Source organism: Triticum dicoccoides, chromosome 3A, assembly GCF_002162155.2.
Source record: "Triticum dicoccoides isolate Atlit2015 ecotype Zavitan chromosome 3A, WEW_v2.0, whole genome shotgun sequence".
Taxonomy (NCBI): Eukaryota; Viridiplantae; Streptophyta; class Magnoliopsida; order Poales; family Poaceae; genus Triticum; species Triticum dicoccoides.
This window is the reverse complement of record NC_041384.1, coordinates 744433171-744434965: the sequence shown is the minus strand read 5'-3', so window position 1 is coordinate 744434965 and position 1795 is coordinate 744433171.

The following is a 1795-nucleotide window of genomic DNA, read 5'->3' as shown; positions in this document are numbered from 1 at the left end:
AAAATCTCGAAATAGCCATGACTTAGTTTGGCCTCGCAAACCACTTGAGTTTGATGTTTTTCTTTGTTCAGAACAGCTTCAGTTAAATGTGTGTGTGCTGATGTGTTCGTCTGTGATGCATGCTCTCGTCCTCCACCCTAAAAATGCACCGGCGCCAAATTTTCTTGTTGTTTAGCCGCAACAATATTTCTTGATGCCTGCTCTTTTTACGGTGATTAACTGATGCTCGTTGATAATGGTGCATGATGTTGCCTGTATAAATAATATGTGTGGCTTTGAATTGATGGTTCTTGCTGATGCAATGACCGGTGCTTTGTTTCTATTCTAAAGCTTGAAAGTTTTTTATTTTTAGCTGGTGATCTTGTGCTATACGTGACCACTTGGTCGATGTTGTGTTGTTTCTTGATGGCATATTGTTTGTTATAACTACATCTGCTTTGCTTGTTTCTTACTTGCATCGCCTTGACTCTTGTAATGTTACTTGGTCTGGTTGTAAAATGTACGCGAAATTATACACACGACAGTTGCTGGACGAACTCTGGACGATTGAAAAATTGGAACGGTATTGTTTACCTTTGCTCTAGCATCGATGGCTTGATGCGCTACATCGTCTGAAGATCATCGATGCGCTACATCGCCTGAAGATCATCGATGCGCTACATCGTCTGAAGATCATCTAGAACCCTTTGGCTGTGTAGCAGCACTCAAATGTATGCAGTCTTATGTTTGTTATGTGATTGAAATACGGTGCAAAACTGGGTGGAGTTGTTTCTCACATATGTATGTTCTCGACATGGTTGAAGCTTCATAGGACTTTTTTCCTTTCCAATGTCAGAAGCTAATTCGCGACAAAGGTTTCGTAACCTCATTTACAGGAGAAGGTAGACATAAAACCCGAGGTTCAAAAATTTTAACTACAATTATTTGTGTCTGAAAGAAAAACTGCACAAAAGTTTGGAATTGGTAAAATTAGAAGGAACATCAACACTAAGAAAACATCAATATGTTTGTTGAAAAAACAGGCCCCCAATATTTTGAAAGTTCACGCTAAAAAATCCATTAAGTTGGAAGAAGTTCAAAATAATAGACAATAATTTGTGTTTATAAAAGAAGGATTTTTCCATTTAAAGTAATAAACAAGGAAGTTCAAATTTAAAAAGGTAAGCAGTTTGTTGGTAATAAAACAATGAGATTTTTCTCATGGCTAAAAACCTAGAATAAATTTTTTGGATTTTCCATGTTTCTAAAAATATAAAATCATGAAGTTCAATTTGAAATAAACGAACAGTCCAGTGAGTATAAAACCCTAGTATTTCCTATTTCTAAAAAAATAACCAACAAATTCGAATTAACATTACAGAGCAGTTCAAAAGTTTATAAAAAAGCAGATTTTCCTCAATTCTAAAAAAACCATAAAGTTCAAATTAAATTAACAGAGCGGTTCAATGTTTGTTATAAAACTGGGATTTTCACCATTGCGAGCGGAAAGTACCAAAGTGTACGTCCATCTTCTCATGGATTTTGTATTCCTAGAATCTTTCTCGTGGATTAAAATGTCAATCCTTCCATCACATTTTTATTTTGGTTTTTGTTACTACCAAATTCTTTTTCATGGGTTACCTCCGAAAAATTTAATCAGCTTTGTTTTAAATGTACCAAGTTTGATAAAAAATGTGAAAAGTTAACACGGAAAAAAAGGAGAGAAGTTAAATGCTAATTAGTAACTTTGAATAACCAAGAAGTTCAACTTAAAAAAGCAGAGAAGTTCGAAGTTTTTAAAAAGTGAGATTTTTTT